The sequence below is a fragment of the Polyodon spathula genome, chromosome 6, assembly GCF_017654505.1.
Source record: "Polyodon spathula isolate WHYD16114869_AA chromosome 6, ASM1765450v1, whole genome shotgun sequence".
In the NCBI taxonomy this organism is placed as follows: Eukaryota; Metazoa; Chordata; class Actinopteri; order Acipenseriformes; family Polyodontidae; genus Polyodon; species Polyodon spathula.
In genome coordinates this window covers 17,414,264-17,435,694 of record NC_054539.1, presented here as the reverse complement: position 1 = coordinate 17,435,694, position 21,431 = coordinate 17,414,264, and the positions used below count along the sequence as shown (strand labels likewise).

The following is a 21,431-nucleotide window of genomic DNA, read 5'->3' as shown; positions in this document are numbered from 1 at the left end:
CGCACACAAAAAAAATCTCGCGATAGGTGTTAGTCGCCATATTGTGTGACACTATTTTGATTCGTATTGGGTCTGGAAGTGAGAAAGGAAAAGAGAAAATAAAAGGGGGAGAAAAAAAATAAATAATAGGAACTGTCAAAATAACACCCGATAATTTAAAGCAGCGGGGGCTACAGCGTGCTAGTGCCTCCTCCTTCTCCTCCAGGAAAGCGGTGAAGGCCAAGGTGCTGGTTTTTTTTTTTTTTTATTTATTTTTTTAACCACTTTCCAAAGTTCCTCCTCCCTGCTTCTCTGACAGCACCCCCGGCCCTGAGGAGAATCGGTGGCGGTGTCTCGGGTGTTGAAGGTGGCCCGGGGAACGGCGGCGGAGACGGTAAGGAATTGCTTAGGGGCAGGCCCGCTCGCTGCTAAAACTTTTCCCCTTCAATTTGTGTAGCGATGCGCGTCAGGGTCCAAAACTTTATAAAACTTTAAGCTTTTCAGGTGTGTGTGAGTTTCTGGGTAGTGTTGCTAGAGAGGGGAGGAGGGGTGATTACAAAAAAAAAAAAAAAAAGTAAACCAATTAATCAAAAAAATAACACGTCCCGCAACTTATTCCACGCAAAACAAAAAAAAAAGGTGGATTACAAAACCGCACGCATGTTTAATGCGTAGGTATGTATGTGTGTCTGTGGTGTGTGTGTGTGTGTGTGTGTGTGTGTGTGGTGTATATATATATATATATATAAATATATATATATATATATATAGATGTGTGTGTGTGTGTGTGTGTGTGTGTGTGTGTGTGTGAATTCATGTGTTTATTTTTTGGAGATTGCAGAGTTGGGAGGAACGCCTAAATTATTTAGGATAGTCATTTGATGCGGAAAGTCTCGCAGAGTACTGTACACTTTTTTTGTGGTGCTCAAAATCGAAGACTAGAAGTTTGAAAGACATTTTCCAATTTCCTTTGTTGGCCTCAGCAGCAGTATCTTACCTTACAAGTAAAGTTAAATTGAATTAGTTCCTTTGTAACTGACACAATTTAAACAGCGATTTATAAAAATAAAATGACTTGACGAATTTGGGTTAGAAATCCAGAAGGCTGTATCAACACACAATTTAAGAGGCGCGAATGACTTATGGGAACCTCAGCGCTTGCTGTTCGATCAATTTATTTATATAATGTCTTGGAGTAAGTTACCCTAAAAAAGTTTCCACCGGCGCTCTACTCAGCTGGCAGGCCCCAAATTGAACAGCATTAGACAGCCTGGGGGCGGTGGACAGACACACTGCCGGCTGTAATAGACTACCCAGTTTCTTCTAAATACAAATAATATTTTAGCGGCATCGTTTGATCTTTAGGGAGACATAAAATATTTTGAGGTGGGATTTGGTACACACAACTTTTAACAAGTGATACATTGTATCGTCTTCTGTAACTACTTGAGAATACTAGTACGTACATGTATGTTAAGTTTTTTTTTTTTTTTTTAAAAAAATCATTACAACACTGTGTTAATAGAATGTAAGGTGATTTATGGATTAGTAGGTAGAGGCGATGCCTGTTTAGATCCACTTGCTAATTAGACCCCAACAAAACCGTTTCAGACGTAATTGCAATACAAAAACACTGTTTAATCTGTCGGGTTTTAGTTTTTGGAATAATCAAAATAAGGTAACATCTGTTGACCATGATTTACTTTTAAGTAATCGTTTGCGATATTTTAAATGTAGGTTTTAACAGTCGTGCATTCAAGTAAGACATTGTTAATAAAATATGGTAAATAATCATTCATGGAAGGAATGTTACCAATATAAATTTATCTAGGATGTTTAAAATTGTATTGGTTCCTATGTATGTTTTCTGCCAGAATCAGTATTCTATATCCAGATCAGGAAAACTAGAGAAATCCCAGCTCTGCATTAAAGTTTCCATTTTAATAAAAACCCAGAGATTGAAATGTAAACATTTAAAAACTTGTGTACAGTTTTAGATGCCAATTGTGAAAGTTGACCCAAAAGGGCATATTAAAGCATACTTTAACAACCCATGTGTCATTTCAGCAAGATGTTTTAGTTTCCAATGACAAACACATTGCATAGCCTTTGCTTCTGCATTGTCTTTGGTATTCTGGCAGTTGCATACAGTATTTATGGTGCTTGCGATACAGGAAACAGATTGTCATATTGCTTTATGTAGTATACCCAAAGTACCAAACAGCTAACTGGTGATATTTCCTGACTAAGTGATCTCAAGGTATGATATTCATTTATCTATCTGTATTGGTAAGTGGGTATCTGTATTGGTAAGTGGGTGTTAGGAAAGAGGGTCTGACTCAGGATTACTACTGATAAAAATTGAATTTAATTAAGTCTGTACTAACTTATAATTGGTGTATACTTGGACCCCCTAAATGTTCTAATAAGGTGTCTACTTGTACATCAGATTACATTTTTCAGCAACTTAAAGATTTTATTTTTCAATTATTAAAACATTGAATATTTGGATGTTCTCTTCCCTTAATCGGGACCAATGATGCTGACTCTTGTTTCTCTCAACAATGACTTCAATTCAAATATGTTGGGTTTTTTATTTTAATGAACTGAAGACATTGCAAAAGAAGTAGTGTGTTTTTTAAAAACTATAATTATGATTGCATACAAATAAGAGAAAATGTTTACTTTTCTGCACCTTAAGGAACATTTAAAAAATAGCCCACTAATTCTAACCAACTCAGATGCATAATGCAGCGATTTGTTTACGAAGTTCTAAGTATCAGAAAAGAATGCCTTCGGACAAGACAATAAATATGTCTGAATTACCTGCATACAGAAGGACATAGTGGACACATCTCAAACTTGTGGTGTGAATATAAAATATATGGCTGTCCGTGGAACAATTGGTGTAATTAAAAATAAAATAAACCTTGCATGTTTGGTTTTGACTAGATTAACTTTATAGCAGTGATGGCGCAATGTATGATTATGTTGTCTTTGCATCACCCCAGCATTGCACAACTTGATAGAAAAGCTACCAAACTTGTTTTGATGCATGACATTTTGCTGTTAGACTGCTGTTGTGATTAATATTATGTATTTTCTTTTACTGTAATGAGTGTAGTTTCTTCTTGGCTAGAAATGACTCTCTTACATAGGTTTGATCTGTTTTGGAATTTAAAAAAAATAACTAGAATAGGGTAGAGATTAGCGATATAATGTACACATGTACATACTGTGGTAAGTTAAATCTTAATATCACGTTATAGAGTTTATCATGTAAGTTATAGAATGAAGACTTACAAAAATGGAGAAATACTACTATAAATTACTACAATTCACAAAAAATAACACATTCGCACTTCCTTTCACGGAATGATATACCGTAAAGTTCGTTTTATAGGTCGCACTGCCATTAGACGCTCCCCCCTTTTTTGAGACTTAAATTTTAGGAAAATACTTTTTTTGGTGTTTTTAAAATACTTTTTTTTTTTTTTTTTTACAATTGATTTTTTTTCCTACATGCTCAACACTGATAGATACACCTGTTTAGTTTCAAAGCAACCCTTGTTTGCAACATTTTATTCCATTAATCATTTTACAGTTCGTTTTTAGTTGAACTGTTAGAAACCGTTGAGTTTTTTCAAAATTTCTAAAATTTTAAAAAGTAATTAAGAGCGTAACATCAAGTTATACCTGCCACATCACATCTGTATTGACCTATTTTATTTTATTTTATTTAAGTACCCAAACAAGTTTAAAAATATCATCTTTGCTTTACTGAACATTTCTTTCCAAAACCATACTTGGACAGTAGTTCCAGCTGCACTGGCTTTTACAAATGTGTTGTATTTAAAAAAAAAAAAAAAAAAAAAAAAAAAAAGTATTAGTGCTGCTTGCATCCAATAAAAAAGAAATAAACTAAACAGTGCAGCATCTAATAACCAAATAACAACTTTTTGCATTACATTTTCAGCTGTACAATTTTTTTGTTACTCAGAACCATAACCATACTATACAAGTGTACCACTGACAAGTAGAACAAGTTACAGTATGTAAAGTAATTCAAAGTATTCAGTTCAAACTAAATGTTTTCTACATTGGACCATAAACACTTTCCTCCTTTCAGCTGGTTTCTTTTGCCATTTTAAGCTTGTCTTTGTTTCGTCTGTTGTCATGTACTGTTATTTTCAGCACTGCGGTTGCCATGCATTTCAGCAACACGGAATTTCAAACCTGTTGTGTAGTATTTTTGTTTTTTGTCTAATCGTCTTGTATCCAGTCTCAAAGCCACCTGCATCATTCTAGCATTGCAGTCACAACGAACGGAAAACTTGATAAGTTTACTTGGCTAGGTGTTTGCTACGGATCCCAGGGGCTGATTCAGTCTGACTGTGTTGACTGTGGGAGGGTGGGGGAAAAAAGAAATTCATAGACTGACAGCTGTTACGTTAACAGGGAAGCAGTATAGTTGTAGTGTTTTCATATTCTGAAGATTGATAATTTTAACAACAATTCTTTTTCTCCACGTACGCACTCGTCTGGCCCGATGAGGTCAGTCAAGAGTCTGAAAGCTTGCGTTTAACATTCAAAATGACTAAGGGTGTTGAGAGTAACAAATTAAAACTTTTAATTAGGACAGTGGTTTTGTGTTTCTCCCCAGCAACATGACCTGAGTGCAGTAGATCCTGAAAAAATAATCAGGTTGTTGACAGTTTTATTTGTGTGTGCCATAACCATGGCTGTAGTAATCCCATTGTGGCTCTGGTACAGCAGCTTATTATTACACACACCAATGCATACGCCGCACCAGTGTATTAGTCGCTCACCCAGTACTTTTTTTTTTTTTTTTTTTTTCAATTTACTACTCCTAAAAGCTGAAAAAAGGCATAGCAAATTAAAGTTGTGTACACTGCGAGTGGCTGCTCTGAAAAAATGCTACAGTCATAGTTATCTCTGCACAGGTAACGGTCAACTTTTCTAAGATCAAATTCAAAAGTTGTTTATCCAGGTCTTTTTCAGACATCTGGTGAAATTCTCTTGTTTCTCCCATTGAACGTAAATATGACTTGCGATTTATGTCCGTATTTTAATTTTCTTGCTGTTTTATAAACATTTAAGTTGTTCTGTTATTGGTGTGAACCTGTCCCTCCCCCCGAATTGTCCATATCTTTGTTTTGAATGTAGCCTATTAGACCTCTTTACATTGCTTATTGTAATTAGTGATTAAATATGGCAGCTGTTGACATCAAGCGTTACTAACTGCACACTGGAGAAGGTAATGACGTAGGAATGAGTCCTAATGTGAGCAGAGTATTAGTCGTGTTCTAAAGTATGAACATAAATATCAGGATTTATTTTTTCCAGTTTAGGGGGACTGTTTTCATAATAACATAGAATATATAGCATTAACCATTGTATACCATAATTCTGTTGTAGAGTAACAGGAACAGTATTGGTCCAGTAATGTACCTAAACCCCAGCAAACTGCAAAACCAGTAGTACCGCCTCACTCCTAGCAGAGTATCTGAAACAAAGACAATCCAATAAACCTTTGTTCAACAGTACATGAGATGGATTAACCAGTACCACCCAGCTTACTGTAATGCAGTTGTTTCAAAGGCTATGGCCTAAACGTTTGAGAGAGATTTTCAAGAAAGATCCTGATTTTGAAATCCCATTCATTACTGGCTTGTTATGTGTCCTGTTGCAGAAGGTTGCGTTAACCCTGTTCGTGGGACTCTCAATTCAAACACTCGGACGATTAACCTACGACAGAGCTTATCATGTTTTGTTTTTTAGCAAAGTACTGATATTAGTTTTTATATATATTTTTTACTGACATTTAGTTTTTGTTTTTCATAAAGAGGCTGCACAACACAGCTTTTAATGGTGACCTGTCTCCAATTAGATCTTTATTTGTATTTTTGAACATAATGCTGAACAGTTCAATTATGAAGTAACTTGATCTAGAAAAAGCACCTGAAAAGCAAATGCATTCACATGGTAGCAATAACCTAATATCTCCTGGTCATAACATTTTACAGTATGTTTGAGCTGCACTTTGTACATCTTGGTTACATATCTTCTGATGCACAATTAACAGCATCCCCTGTCACTGTATTAGAAAACGCAGGCTAATGATTACAGAATTGTTTGCTCTTCTCCATCTGCTTGTTTACCGCTTCAGTCTTTCTTCCACAAAGTGTTTCTACTTACAGTAATCTGGAAGTGCAATTGTCAAATTATCTAATATATGTTTTAAAATGAGGTATAACTGACATATTAATTTTATTTCTTTTTCACAAATGCCAATATGAAATTGAATTCCTTGCCAAAATGATCTGCTACCTGGTGTTTTCAAACATATACAATTTTCCATATAATATAATTGTAACTTTTATTAACCTATGTTGGTGAGATGAAGTAGACCCCAAAATCACTGTTTTTGTGTAAATGGTTTATCCCTTTCAGGACCAATCATTTTTCAGTGGGATGCATTTTTTGGCTGTAGTTGACTCTTCCTATAAAAAATCACAATAGTGTTTTTTTTTACAATAGCATGGAAATGGGGTCCTTTTTTTCAAAATACTCTGGGGAACATTATTAAGTACTTCAAAAACCATACAAACTTTTGCTTCCCCTGCCCCAACACAAATTATCTAGGTAGGCTGTAAACTATGCATTATATGCAGAGTCACTTGCAGTGGGACATTTTGATTTAACATCTCATCTGCAGGATGGAGCACAAGGAGGTTAAATGACTTGCTCAGGGTCACACAGTGAGCCAATCAGTGGCAGAGGTGGGATTTGAACCGGTAACTTTCTGGTTACAAGCCCTGGACTTTAACCACTGATTTCCATTACATGAGAGTACATGTTGAACTTCATGCTGATTTGAACTCTGCTCTCGCCAAGATAAGCACCAACTAAGACGTAGCTTTGCAGTAAACTACTGTGATCCATCTGCATCTCCATTTGTGTTTTCCATTTGATGATGTAGATATTTTTCTGTCTGGTGTTGATTGCTGAAGTGTAATGCTGGCTCCAGGGATCAGCTCATTTTGCTTCCCCAGCGCATCAGCACACACAACGGCTGCGATGCTGGCTCCAGGGATCAACCCAGTGCGGTCTCCCCAGCGCATCAGCATGACAGCCGTCTGGATTGAGCGAAGTTAGGTACATCTCTGGGGTCTTCAAGTGGGCACCTTCCATCCTTGGTGTTTCGTTGACTAGCCCACGACACCTCAAGAGAGCTCAACAGTGATTCTGGTGTCCCAGCATCACTCGCCTCCACCACCCACTCAGCTCATCCCAGCTTACTTACCTGTACATCAGCGTTGCTTTCTTTCTGTTGTGCTTGAGATCCCCATACAGAATCTTTCTGTCTTAACCACAGCCAGTTGCTGCTCCTTTCTGCTGCTTCAGATAAGTTCTTCACTGTGCGACGCAACTCTTGGCCACTGAACCCGACATCTGAGAAATCGGGTTGTAGAGTGTGCCACAAATCCTTGACAACCCCCCTCCAATGGGTAAACTCTGACTCTCCATCCTCGCTGTTCCGCTTCAGCAGCTAGTTGAGCATACCAAAGTTTGTTCCTCTCATACGCCTCATCCACAGCATCTACCCATGGCACTGTTAACTCTACCAGATGAACAAGGCGTGCTGAGCGAGACCACAAGACAATGTCTGGTCGAAGGTTAGTGGTGGCAATCTCAGGTGGAAAAATAAGCCGTTGACCAACATCTGCCAGCATTTTGCAGTCTCTAGCAGCTTCCAGTTGTCATGCGAGGCTTGGTTTTAACACCTTTTCTTGGTGGTTCCTCTCCTGGATGGAGGAATATTGTCTCTTGTGTGTAATGCTTTGATGGAACTGATGGCAACTTATTGGTCAGACTACGTTTGTCTTCCAAAGTTAAGGCCAAACATCGCAACACCTGGTCATGGCGCCAAGTAGACCGTCCTTGGCTAAGACCCACCTTACATCCTGTCAAAATGTGCCTTAATGTTGCAGGTGAAGAACACAAAGGACATGAGGGATCCTCACCCACCCAGAGGTTTAGGTTCTGTGGTGATGGGAGAACATCATATGCTGATCTGATGAGGAAACTGATCCTGCTCTGTTCCATTGTCCATAGGTCTTGCCAGCCGATCTTGCGTTGTTCCACACTCTCCCTTCTCATCCATTCTCCCTGCTTGGCCTGGGAAATGACCTTTACACACCTGATCCTCTCTTCCTGCTTTTGCACCTCATTGACTACCAGCTTCCTCTGTTGAGCTGGGGTTGCCTTATGCCATGTAGGAGGAGCTGAACTGAGACTAAAACCTCCTTTTCCATGCTGAACTTGCCCCATAATATCTCCGATTCGAAGGGCAGCCTTAGCATCTTGCACAGCTTTCTTTGCCATCCATTTTCTTCCAGTTTTCAACACAGGTGCTGTCTCCCTTACGCATTTGTCGCATGAATCTACCAATGTCATTTCCAGTAGGACTTATACGCACTTAAACTCCTCGGTTAGAGCAGAGATTGGTAGCTGCAGTATTCCTTTACCATAAAGTACCACTCTGCTGAGGCAGCGTGGAACTCCCAACCATTTCCTGACGTATGAACTGATTAAAGCTTCCAGCTTCTCAACTGTTGTCAAGGAAACCTCGTACACAGTCAGTGGCCACAGCAGTCTTGGCAGTAGACAAAACTGAAAGCACCAGAGTTTCAGTTTGCCTGGTAAAGCGCTGCTGTCTATGCTCTTCAACCCTTCCACTGTTTGTTGTCTAACTTCTTCCACACGAACTATGTCCTTTAGATCCCTGTCCTACCATCTCCCTAGACTTTTCACTGGCTTCTCAGACACTGTTGGTATTGCCTCACCATTTGTAGAACCTTGTATCTACTACTTTACCTTTTATAGAGATGCTTCTTGATTTAGTGGGCTTGAATTGCATTCGTGCCCATTCAATGTTATTGGTTAATTTACCCAATAATCAATTAGTGCAGGCTACTGTTGTAGTCATTGTTGTCATGTCATCCATGTATGCTCGAATTGGTGGTAGTCGCATTCCAGAAGCCCAGCGCTCTCCTCCCACTACCCATTTTGATGCCCTAATAATTACTTCCATTGCCATAGTAAAAACCAGTGGAGAAATGGTACATCCTGCCATTATTCCAACTTCTAGGCATTGTCATGTAATGGTGAATTCTGAAGTTGAAAAACTAAATTGCAAATCTCCAAAGTAGGCTTTCACTAAATTTGTTATTGTCATTGGTACGCTGAAAAAATCAAATGCTACCCAAAGAAGTTCATGTGGCACTGAACCACATGCATTAGCCAAATCCAGGAATGTCACATGGAGCTCCTTCCTCTTCTTTTTTGCTGATTGAATTTGTTGCCAGATTACGCTGATGTGTTCTAAGCATCCTTGGAAACCTGGAATGCCTGCTTTTTGTACTGAAGTGTCAATGAAGCAGTTCTTTAATAGGTGGGTTGACAATCTCTGAGTGATAATGCTGAAGAAAATCTTGCCTTCTACGTTTAATAGGGAACTTTAGGATGAAACTGACCGATGCTTGTAGAATCCTTTTCTTTTGGTATAAAGACTCCACCTGCTCGGCGCCATGCTCTTGGTACAACCTAGTTTTCCCATGCCACTTTAGTCAATTTCCACAGCATTCGTAGAACTCCAGAAGCACTCTTGTATACTCTGTATGGAACTCCATTAGGCCCTGGAGATGATGGTGCCTTTGCTTTTTTCACAACTTGCTCTACTTCTTTCCACTTAGGTGCACAGTCCTCCATTTGGTATTCCGGTGGATTGATAGGTGGGATCTCTGAAGGAATTGACATAGGCTCCTGCCGTTTTGAATCTGTATGTTTCCTCCAAATATCTCTCCAGTTCAAACTTAATGATGATGATTTTAGTGTGCCATTTTTCTCACTGATGAATATCTTCTTTACAAATTTGAATGGATCTTTATAAAAGTTAATTCTTGCATGCTCTCTTTTTGTAGCGTTTCCGTAGGCGTTTAGCTCTGCTCAATGTTGCAAGCTTATCTTTTATGACCCTTTGTAACAGATTGAATCCCTCCTTCTGACTTTGTTCTGCTTTTCTACATTGCTTCCTCAACTGCCTCTTTTCTCTAACTATGCGGTCAATCTTCTGCTGCCGTCTAGACTTTTTCCTTCCTTTTTTCAATTCCAAACCTCTCGCTTCCATATGTGTAGATGATGTCCTCAAATTTATCCAGCTTCTTTTCAGCTGTTCCATTTAACCGTTCCAAAGTAAAACGGAGATCCGTGTTTACTGTGTCCCACGCAGCTTTCTCACAAGCTCTTGGCCATTTAACTCCAGGCTTATGACTGTTTAGGTTCTTTTCTCTCTTACGCTGGTTCGTCTGACCGGGTTCTCAAGGATCATTAGGTTCATCACTAGTTGTATCCCCGCAAGTCCTCCTCACGTCTATGGCAGGGATGCTGATATCCTGCGAACTGTGGTTTGCTTCCTGTCTCTGGATTTCATTCGACTGACTTGACTAACTTCGTAAGAAGTACTGATCAATGCGAGGCCCTTGTCCTTTCTCCCTCAACATTTCATTCTCCCTTGATGAGTCTTCAAACCCCTGACCGTTGTCGCCTTGCTCCAGCCGCAGACACAAACCGGGAGTTCCATGTCTTTGCTAACTGCAGATCTTGAACTAGTCTTCTGTGAAGTACTCTCCATTCTCATTCCATTCCTAAGTCGTTAACCGTATTATCCAACGTTGAGTTATCTTCCGCCTCCACTCTCGCACACTCTAGGGGTATTTTTCTCTTTAATTTCTTAGAGGCCTTTGGCAGGTGTCTCCAGCATCCTGTTTAGCTTTGAAAACAAAGAACTGGATTCTACCGATCAGGGTAGCTAACCCTTGCCAGCCCCAATGGGGTCTCTTTCCTTCTGTCAGCTGTCTCTCCATGCTGTCACAAGGTCTTTCCCTTGTTGCCACACTGCCTCCATGGTGATGTATTCTGCTTAGTTACATATATTAAATGTGTTATTCTATAACCCGAGGGACCATACAACACTTCCTGAAAGTTTTGTTGAAAAATATTGATGTTTGTGCAAATTACAAGACATTGTTTCACCTGAGTGATTTCAGTGACATAATACACGTTTATTCTCAGGGTCTTTATTTATTTTTTTCTTAAAAGAAATATTTATCAGTAGAATAATATTGGCATGAATAACTTATCAGTAATAAGGAAAAAAAAAAAGTACCCGATATATTTAGCTCATGAAATACTATATGCTTTATTATCCACTCATTTCTTGATCTTTATAAATGTCGTAAAAGCATATGTTAAAACACGAGACAGAATAAATGTTTTAATATAATTATAAGTCAAATACATCAGATTTAGTGTGTTTCCTCTTTTATTAGCTCTAAACAAGTTCCTGTGATGTTTTGTGTCTGCCAGGCTGCTGTAAACAATCTCCGACTTTTAGACACTAAATGCCCTCCTTGTTTCAAGCCTGTCCTGCAAAGTACGATGGCCCTGTAAGTCATCAAAACAAATTGCTTTTTCTATCGTGTTTACACAGTCGCGCTCCTAGAAGCCCACTTCAATATGGTCATGTTAACATGATCCTGGTCCTTGAAGGCTTAATCTGCTTTTGTCACCCCTTGTTCCTATACCTGGCTACAAGTAGAACCCTCCAGTAAAAGAAAATATATGGCATAGTTGTTGGACTGCCCTAGGCACTGTAATTTAATTAATAACACCTTGCAAAATGACTCTGGGGTTTTATATTTGCTTTGTAAAAAGCACAGGTACTACACACAGGGTTGGATTCCCTTTGACCCTCTTGCTTTCCAGGTCCCTTGAGGCGATTTTTAAAGAAATGTGAAGCACAAATTGGGTGTCTCAAAACGGATTCAGTGTTCTGAACACCACACAAGGAAATCAATGTATTTTATAATTTACAGTCTTGTGCATAGAAGAGCGCACAGCACATTTTCAAAGAATTGGGGCTCAATGTAAATATAATTTTATTATACAGGACTTCACTTATTAGCTGGATGTCCTTCAGCTGCTCAAGAATTATGGAGGAAGTCCATGGATGTTGGTAGACGATCATAACACTGAGGTATAGTAGCTTGTAGAACAGTTCCTTTTTCAGGAGCAAAAATAAAATATTTACATTTGACACCCTAGTACAGTTCTAATTGTTGATTTACAATTGACCACTAAGCCACTAAAACAAAAAGTAACTGAATTGACCAGAAAAATGTGAGCATCTTCTAAAATAAGCTGTTGTCAAAGGAATATTGCAGAACTAGGGGTGCAGTGCAGTAGGCTTGTCTGTGTTATTGGAAACCCTCTTGCAAGCTCAAGGAAGACTTCGGGAAGGCTATTTAGATAATTTCTTGGCAGACTTTTTGGTGGTGGGCTGACTGAGACTCATGACTGGCATTGTTTACAGAGAACAATAGCTGACTTTTGGTTAAATTCACAAAGCAAATAAAATATCCAAGAAAGAATTTCTGAAAACATGAACTTGCCAGCCACTACCAATTTGTCATGTTGGCTGCCTGCTTGTTTGATTTCCTCAATCCAGAAAATATGTGTCTGAGTTTTCAGTTGTGTTCTTTTCACCTTGGTGATGAGAATTATGTGTATGCTCTACTTATACACAGATATGCATCACATGAAATGCTGATAAAGAATGTTGCACCTGATATTCCCTTTTAAGGTAAATGAGAAGAGAGTCAAAATGTCCTATCAGTCAGCGTCATTGTCATAACCTAGTCTTCAAAGCACAGTTCAGTAGACCTGCATTGGCACACTTGAATAGGGATCGGAGAAACACTAATTAGAGCCTCTGTCCTCCCGCTTAACACAATGTTTGTGGCATGCAAATGTTACGTAATCAAGCTAAAGGGCTTTCGTTGGGCAAAATGAGATCAAACTAAACAGTCTGTATGGATGCATCTACCAGCACACGGAATGTGCTGGCAGTCTTACACAAGTAGGCCTACATTTTTCAAAGCCTTTGCCACCGTGGCGAATTTGGGAGGGAAAATAGTTGAGCCACAAGGGGAAACGTTTAGCTTGTGGCGAGCAGCTAGCAAGAACATAGCTAACTACGTTGCTGGGAGGGACAGAGACCATAGATATTCTATATACAACTCCCCCTTCACTTCCATCACGCTGCACGCAAAGGCAGCCATTTTTGTTGTAGTAAGATGTTTGCAAGAAAGTTGCAACAAATACTTTAAATGTAATAGTCCTTAACCCACAATTTTAAGAAGGTGTTGGTAAGCTTTGACTCCTGCTAACACCCCCAGGGCTGCTTCTGCTGATTTCATTCTGAAGTACTTGCCACAGTACAGTAGCTTTGTATCAAGCAGGTACTGTAACAAGATTTAAAAATGTTTGATGTGATAAAATACTGTTACAGGTGTTACTGCTGCTTCTTTGTGCTTGTTCATTACAATTATCTAGAATGTCTCCTTGTCGAGCAGCATCCATAATGCCTCGCCCCGAAAAATATTGTCAATTTCTCACATTGACATGCCTTATTCCTATTGGATTAAATAACCACTGGTAATTCTTTAAATAAGATGAGTTAGGTTTTTTGTTTCTTATAAATGATGTAACTCTGAAGTACACATCATTACTGTAAGAATTTATTTTAATTAATTTAATTTAATTAATACATGTATAATGCAGTTTACGCAATTCTGCACAGTTCTCCTACTGTGTCGCGGCATTAAACAAAGTAATTTAAGAAAATACTGAATATATTTTACTGTTTTTGTGTGTTTTGCCCAGTTTGGATTTTGATGTCTGACCAAACACACCGTAGCAACTCTGAAGCCATTAAAATAACTGTATACAATAACACAATGATAGTTTAAAAATTAAACATCAGGGTGTATTTATTTCAGATCAAAACAACTTATTTTCTTTTATATTGTCATCTAGTCGACATGTTAAATGTACAAAAAGCCAGATTTTAAAAAATAGGTCCGCTGTTACCATTTAAACATATGGTATACACTCCTAATCAGAATGAAACAAATAATCCATATAATTGTTTATTTTTTATTATTGAATGGAGCCAACACAACCTAATACATTACTCTGCTATTCACACACAGAGCACACTGGTGCAGTTTTGTACTTGATAGAAGTATGCAGTTACTCAACCATTAGCCTAAGCGCTAGATCTTTGTAGTTTTTTTTATTATTATTTTGTATTTAAAGTAATACCACTTTTGAAAGTTTTATCCCTCGCCTTATTGAGGAAGTAATTGAAGCTGAACTTTTATTTGAAAATTGGTTCAGTGTAGGGTGGAAGGAAGGCAGCCGGCCTTAAAAGAGATTGCACTCTTGGAAATCTTGGGTTTCTTTAATTGCATCACTCTTCATTTTGATTTAAATTTCTTTTGAGGGATGGATGCCTGAAGCCAATTTTCAACCATCTGTTTAATCTATAGTGGCTATAGTTACTTTCACCTTTCAGTATTTCAAATGTGCTAATGACAAATGAAGAAAAGTAGGTTTTATTGTTATAATGTTTAGCAGTTTACCACTTTTAGCAGTATATAAAACATGAATCTAAGCATTCTAGTCCTCTAGCGATTTTGAGAAGGCTGGGCAGTCAGAATAGACGACAGTTTTTACATTGGGGAAATCATAAGTAGACCATTGTCCAGGATGCGAAACCAAATGTAATTAATATGTAGTTTGTAAATGTAAATTTTAAAGCGTTGATTTTATTTATTTTATTTTATTTTTTTTTTTTTTAAACTCCAGCCATTAGAGCTTTTGTGGTTTGTGATTTCACCTGCTATAGTTTTGGCTCTCATATTGTTTAAATACTGGACTTTCATATTGTTTTGCTGTTTTAATCTTTTTCTACTATACCTGTTAATGGGATTTATAAACTATAACTAGAGCCCTGGTACATCAAGTGTACTTCGAGACGGCTATCTTCCTCGCTTGATTAAAAACTATGTGTCTTATTTTTTAGCCACATGGATGACACTCTGAGTCCCTGGACTGCGGAGTTATCATAGCAATACAGTATAACATCCTGTAACATACAGGGAAAAATATTCAGTGTTGTACAGTGATCTGTGGATCTAAAGTAAATATAGTATAAGTAATAATCAGAATGCATCACTTACTGTTTTGTTTATAGATAATGAAGATTTGAGTGTTTGGCTTCAGTTGTCTAGATCAGTGGTGTGCAAAATGTGGGGTGCGGAGGGGGGGGAGGACTATGAAAGGAGCAGTTCTGTAAATTGGATTTTTTAAAATGTATTTGTTATATATAAGGGATAGACATTTTTAAATAAATACATAAATGACAGCTAATTAGTCCAAGTGCTTACCTTTTCAAATGAGTCATTGACGATCACTCTAGGGCTTGTTGAATCTGAGAAATTACGTTTGAAGTGGCGGGTGTCGGTGAAACTTCAGAGAACAGCCAAAGTAGCGGCTTCCATATATCGGGCTCCAAGTGTAAATTAAATAATAGTAATAAAAGCACTAATTAACAGGATTAATTTTCCTGGATTTAAGGTAAATCGTGTAATATTTCCTAGATTTAACCAAAAAAAGTCCAGATTAGTTTTGAAATGTGTATGCATTTTTTTGGCATGTTAGGTAGAGGAGGTAGAGAAGTGGAGGGATTGGATTTTTTTTGTGGAAACCCAGATTTATTTTTTCAGATTTTATTGCTGAACAATGTTTTTCAGAAGTATCTGTTAAGGAAATGTTGAATCGGCAAGTGTAAAAAATAAATTTAAAAAAATGTACATGTATTTTTTTCACTGATTTATTTGTTAGAAATGTTCGCTAAATGTTGACCAGCCAAGTGTAAAACAGACTTATAGACTGATTTTTAAATGTTGAATGTGTGATATGAGTTTTCAGCATTTATAAATTATATCTGAAAGTACAAATTTCAGAACGTAAGAATGTGTTTTAATATTTATGTATTTAGCTAAACCAAAACATATGCTGAGAATAGGAGTCAGCATATAAAAAGTTTGCGCAGCACTGATCTAGATAAGTTAACAGAAATTGTTGTCTACTGTAGTGTTCTGCGATACCTCATTTAGAGATACCATGCACAGTATCGTGATATTCGATACTTTGGCTCTTCTGTACATTGCATGCCAAATTCCGTTTTTTGTAAGTACAAAGCGCATAAGAGGCTAATGCACAGATGCTACAGCATGGTGGAGTGCTTGCTGTTATATAATGTGTGTTTTATTTATTTATTTATTTATTTATTCTGTTGAAAACAGGTTCCAGTGTATTCAGAGGTCATTGCCACAAGTATAAAATTGTAATAACTGGTAAGAAAGCGCAACGCTTGGTGTAATAAAAAAAAAAAAAAACACACAATTTGCTTTATTTCTTCCATATAAAAAGAGAACTTTTGTGTTTTGGCCAGGTTCAAATACTCCAAATTTACAAGAATCTCTTTAATTCTGATATATAACAAAATAACAGAAATACTTTCCTTGAAGCAGACTTTTTATAACTAGGCTAGATGTTTTACATACAGGGGTATCTTAGAATGTGAGCAAGGAATGAAAAAATGAAGCACTGTTGTGGAAGCTGATTTACATGATTACTTCAAGAAATGGCTTGATGAGGTTCTTGCTTGGATCAATAAACAACCAATGAGCAAGATGAGCCAAATTGACCTCCACTTGTTTGTAACATTTCTTATGTTCTTAAAGTCACATACGACATAATTCCTCCATGAATCTACACTGTTCAAGTCTTTTGGAAAGTAAAACAAGAAAACACAGTGTAATGCTAAACTAGACTTGTCTGATTGATGCTTGTACACTGTAAAAATATTTATTTTTAAACAAACAGTAATGTATTCCGTTAGGGAATACACAAACGTTGCATTCATTTTACAATTGTATAGTGTTCGATGTTTAGAAAATCATCACTTATTACTCATTTAATACAGTTAGTTCAGCTGATTTAAAAAAAAAAAAAAAAAAAAACTTCTGGCAAAGAACTGCTTTACTAAAAACGCTGCTAACATATGCAGTTCAATGGTGAAAAATTCAAATTTAAGCATTATATTTAATGCTACACTTCTAAAATATGCGGACCACTAATGGCAATGCCTTCCTCTTCCATGCTATTAGAACAGAATTCTGTTTAAGCATATTCAAGCCAAATGTCTCCATCCAACCGTCCAAAACAACGTCCCACTGCACCTTAACTAAGAACATAAGACATTGTACTAGGTTGAGAAGGCCATTCTGCCCATAATGCTCGTTTTGGTTGTTAAAAATCTTGCAAAGAAAGTAAATTGGACAAAAGACTCAGGCTACTATAATAAACTGTAAGTACTTTTTATTGCTTTCATGCTGAACTTGTAGCCGTCTGCATTGGAGGATTTTTACAGTGTGACTCAAGCTGTCGGTCCTGTCCTTTCCTCTGCAGGTGAAGCGTCACATTGATCCTGTTGGGAATACTGATATCCTGACAGTGGTGTCTATTCATTCTGGTCTTTCTAACGTTCATGCATGCAATTCAAAACACAGGATTTTCACAGCTATCGCTGATTAACACAAAATCCAAAGAATATAAAAACTGTCATTTTTTGACATGCGGTAGAGTTTTGTTGACACATCAGCAAATTATATTTTTGCAGTTTCTAGCAAATGCACTGTAATGATTTAAGTAAACAAGCATCAGTGAACTCCCTTTTGATCAGCTTCTAGCGTATTCATGTTATCTTTGTTATGTTTTTTTTTTTTATATAAGTAATATGCACTGGGACTCGAACTAAAAGATCAGAAGAAACTATAGTAAAAGTGAACTTCGGCAAAGAGATCGGGATGGTGATCTGAAAGCTGTTTCAATAAATTGGCGGCATTTCCTCCTTTTTGTTTTTCACTTCTTTTAAAACTTTCAGCATTTTGCCTGTTCACCTTCAAGCAGATTGCTGTTGTCGTCTGGCTGAAATCCAAAATAGTTCCACACCAAGCTTCTTTCTCCGGCATTCGCCATTACAGCTGCAGTAATTTAATTTTCCCAGAACGTGCAGGGTAGTTTATCACTTCCGCGAAGTGGAAATGAATTGGCTTAGTTCATATTGTTTTTAAGGCACACAATTAGAGGTTTGCTTTAAAAGCTAAAAAAAAAAAAAAAAAAAAACGCCACAGTATCGAAAAACAACGATACTTGGATATTTCTTTCACCCCGATTATTGGGTGTCGTGGGATTTTGGTACCCTGTTATACCATAGGAATCGATATATACCACGGAACACTAAGTCTACTGTACAACAAAGCCTAGTTAACTGGCAAGATGAATGTATAGCACACAAGAAAAACATTCTGTGGCATTTCCTTTCATAGCAATCACTTGATCCGACTTTTGAAAATGTGAGGGTGGGGGGATTTGTTTAAACATTGAATGGTTTGCAGAAAAATGCATAATGGTTAGTGGCTTTGGCTAACAGTTTTGCTTGTTGAATATTCCTATTTTAAGTCAAGGCTGTGGTTTTAAAATAAAGGCTAATGCCTTAGCTTGTTCCAAGGAAGTGAAAGCATGCAAAGTTGGTACACTCCCGAAGAGGGGAGGTGGCAGTCGGCAGTTTGTACACATCATGACTTGCACCCATCCTACTGTTTATTAAAACTGTTGAGTGAATGTATAATGCTAGATTATACCAATGGTGACTGGGGGCGGGGCAGGGCGGGGCATGAAATACACACTTGTCTTTCAACTGCCCTGCAGTCTACTTTCCCAAAAGATACAGTTCAGAAGTAATGAGCACCTGGGAAAATGGGTCAAAGCCAAGCTGTACTGAAAGTGTTGAAAATTGATCTTAAAATCATGCATTCAACAAAATATACAGACATCATTTTTATTCTAGCAAAAAAAAGGATGTAGGCCATGCTCGCCACCTTTTAACGGTGAAAATAATTAAGAATTAACTTTGTATGTAACCAGTGCATTTATAAAAAAATAGTAGTAGTGTTTTAATATGACGACCTTTTTCACAGTACTACAGTAACACATAGGCTAACAAATGATATCCTGAATTTTCTAGTTTTTTTTTTTTTTTTTTTTTTTTTTTTTAAATCATGTACAGTGTATATCACTTAAGAAAAGCAAGACCTAACGACATGCACACTTGGATGGAATGTACAGTAGCAGGCAGTCACATAGACTGTTATTGAGGTGAACTCTGCATTTTATAGCCCACAGAAGTTCTGCACAAATTAGCTGGGGAGGAACAGAAACAAGGAACAAGTTGCAGCACGAATCTTAAGAAATGCAGAGTATAGCTTCTTATCGTCCTGGACTTAATCTGTGGATATTTTTATTTTGTAATTCCGCCTTGTCTTCTGGTTTTAAAGAGAATTGCCCTGTTAATTTATGTTTGAACTGCAGACTTATATAAATATAGCTCTATACAATTTCAGTTGTTGAGCAATGCCATTAAATTCCTCTGTTGTACTGTACTGCTGACGCCTGGCTGTGTCATATTGCCGCTGAGGGTTGGGTTGCAGTGAACAGTGGCAGTGGCTGCGGCTGCCAGTTTGTGTTCTTGTCTTCCTTTTTTTTTTTTTTTCTCAGAAATGTGACTCTTTTGGATTCCAGAGGTTTTATTCCCAGCTAGTTCTGCCCATCTGTTTTTTGGGCAACCAAATGAGAAGAAAATGCAAGTGTCCCAATTGTCATCTAGCTTTCATTATTCTCAGTATATTCTGCATATGTGTGTACGTGTGTGTATGTATGTGTGTGTATATGTGTGTATATGCATACACACACACACACGCACATACATACACACACAGTGCCTTGCAAAAGTATTCAGACCCCTGACCAATTTTCTCAATTACCGAATTACAAATGGTACATTGAAATTTCGTTCTGTTTTGATATTTTATTTTAAAACACTGAAACTCAGAATCAATTATTGTAAGGTGACATTGGTTTTATGTTGGGAAATATTTTTAAGAAAAATAAAAAACTGAAATATCTTGCTTGCATAAGTATTCAACCCCTGTGTTGTGGAAGCTCCCAGTTTGCACCGATGAAAGAAATTGCCTTAACAAGGACACAATTACCTTACCATTGGCCTCCACCTTTGAACCATTAAAGTTGCTGTCACATTTTCTGGATAAAAACCCCACTGTTGAAGGATCAGTGGTAAGGCTGTGAATCAGAAGGAAAATGAAGACCAAAGAGCATTCTACAGAAGTTAGAGATAAAGTAATACAAATGCATAGATTAGGGAAAGGGTACAAAATAATATCGAAGTGTTTGAATTCCCAGTGAACACAGTTGAATCAATAATCAGGAAGTGGAAGCTTCATCACACCACCCAGGCACTGCCAAGAAAAGGCTGTCCCTCAAAACTCAGCGCTCAAACAAGGAGACTTGTGAGAGAAGCCACAGAGAGGCCAACAGTCACTTTGAAGGAGCTACAGAGTTCAGTGGCTGGGAGTGGAGTAATGGTGCACTAGTCATCCATATCAAGAGCTCTGCATAACACTGGCCTGTATGGGAGGGTGGCAGGAAAGAAACCGTTACTCAAAAAGTACCAGCTGAAAGCACGTCTGGAGTTTGCCAGAAAGCATGAGTGTGACCTCGCTGCGATGTGGATAAAGGTTTTGTGGTCAGATGAGACCAATATAGAGCTTTTTGGCCAAAACTCAAAGCGCTATGTGTGGCGCAAACCTAACACTGCCCATGCCTCAAGACACACCATCCCTACAGTGAAGTATGGTGGTGGTAGCATCATGCTGTGGGGATGCTTCTCATCAGCAGGGACCTGGCATCTTGTTACAATTGAAGGAAGAATGGATGGAGCAAAATACAGGAAAATACTTCAAGAGAATCTGCTTCAGTCCGCTAAAAAACTGAAGCTTGGGAGGAAATTCACCTTTCAGCAGTACAATGATCCCAAGCACAAGGCCAAAGCAACATTGGAGTGGCTCAAGAATAAAAAGGTGAATGTCCTACAGTGGCCCAGTCAAAGTCCAGATCTCAATCCCATTGAGAATCTGTGGCAATATTTGAAAATTGCGGTCCACAAGCGTCGTCCAACCAACCTGAACAACCTTGAGCAAATCTGCCAAGAATGGGCCCAAATCACTCTGACACTGTTGAAAGCTGGTACATGCTTACCCCAAAAGACTTAAAACTGTTACTGCAGCGAAAGGTGGCTCTACCAAATATTAATGTGTGGGGGTTGAATACTTATGCAAGCAAGATATTTCAGTTTTTTATTTTTTTGAAAAATATTACCCAACATAAAACCAGTGTCACCTTACAATAATTGATTTTGAGTTTCAGTGTTTTAATATAAAATATCGAACAGAATGAAATTTCAATGTACCATTTGTAATTCAGTAATATGAGAGAATTGGTTTAGGGATTTGAATACTTTTGCAAGGCACTGTATATTT

General features: G+C 37.7%; 1 protein-coding gene across 5 annotated transcripts in view; it reads left to right on the top strand.

The window, feature by feature from the left end:
• Positions 1-54: 54 nt before the first annotated feature.
• tab2 (TGF-beta activated kinase 1 (MAP3K7) binding protein 2) overlaps positions 55-21,431 on the top strand; it is a 45,390-nt gene continuing 24,013 nt past the window's right edge. For 4 of the 5 annotated variants that reach the window (XM_041252340.1, XM_041252338.1, XM_041252337.1 and 1 more), the window contains exon 1: positions 55-373. The gene's annotated coding sequence lies outside the window, so the exon portion shown is untranslated. The remainder of the gene's footprint in view (positions 374-21,431) is intronic. The other variant, XM_041252342.1, reaches the window with a different exon arrangement.